Here is a 1337-nt window from a genome sequence, read left to right as displayed (position 1 = left end):
CATCAACAAGGCACAAGTCAGGATTGTGAGGGAATACTTTCCACTTCCTGAATGGGTGCAGCTCCAACAATACTCAAGAATCTCAACACCATCCAGGACAGAGTAGTCCACCTGATTGGCAGCTCATCCACCAATTTACACATTCATTACCTTTGTGCGGAGTGGAAGCAGAGTGGATCACCTACAATTTGCATTGGAGCAAATCACCAAGACTCCTTCGAAAGCAGCTTCAAAGACTGCAATCTCCACAAACTGGAAAAACAATTGGAGCAGACACGCCAAAATCTACAAGCTCCCCTCCAAACCACACTCCACCCTGATTTGGATCTAACTATATTGTTTCTTCACTGCTGGCTCAACACCTGGAACTCCTTCTTAAAAGACCTGTATGTGTACTGACACTAAAAAAACTGCTGACCATCTTTTCAAATGTAATCAGCCTTCTACAACACATGCAGCAATTTGCCAGTAACACCCACATCCCACTAAAGAATAAATAAAACGATTAAGGTGATCAACCATCTTGTCAACCTCACCTAAAGCATGGTGACCCTCAGGTTAACTACCACAGTTGTCCCTCTCATGAGAAAGTGGTCCAATGGTCCTCTGGGACTATACTTTACCTGTAAATAAAAATGTAAGAGGATGAGAAGTTGGATGTGCCAGTCCCTTTGAAGCTACTGCAGATCTCTGAGGTGGAACTAGTCCGGGACTTGGTTTTTCCTCAAGTTTTGCAGCAATTCCTCTGCTGTTATGTCTCCGAACAAAGCTCCTCTCTGTGTTTTAACAACCTAGTCCGTGCTATGGGGATCTACTCCAAGTTGTAACAACCCCGGCTGTGTTGCATGGAGATAGTAGGAACTGCAGATGCTGGAGAATCCGAGACAACAAGGTGCAGGGCTGGATGAACACAGCAGGCCAAGCAGCATCATAGGAGCAGAGAGGCTGACGTTTCGGGCCTAGACCCTTCATCAGAAAAGGGGGAGGGGAAGGGGGTTTTGAAATAAATAGGGAGAGAGTGGGAGGCGGATAGAAGAGGGATAGAGGAGAGGATAGGTGGAGAGGAAACAAACAGGTCGAAGAGGCGGGGATGGGGCCAGGAAAGGTGAGTGTAGGTAGGGAGTTAGGAAGGGGATAGGTCAGTCCAGGGAGGACGGACAGGTCAAGGGGGCGGGATGAGGTTGGTCGGTAGGAGATGGAGGTGCGGCTTGAGGTGGGAGGAGGGGATAGGTGGGAGGAAGAACAGGTTAGGGAGGCAGGGACGAGCTGGACTGGTTTTGGGATGCGGTGGGGGGAGGGGAGATTTTGAAACTTGTGAAATCCACATTGATACCATT

Source organism: Rhincodon typus, chromosome 6 (genome assembly GCF_021869965.1).
Source record: "Rhincodon typus isolate 14 chromosome 6, sRhiTyp1.1, whole genome shotgun sequence".
NCBI classification, from domain to species: domain Eukaryota; kingdom Metazoa; phylum Chordata; class Chondrichthyes; order Orectolobiformes; family Rhincodontidae; genus Rhincodon; species Rhincodon typus.
This window is presented reverse-complemented; position numbering follows the sequence as displayed.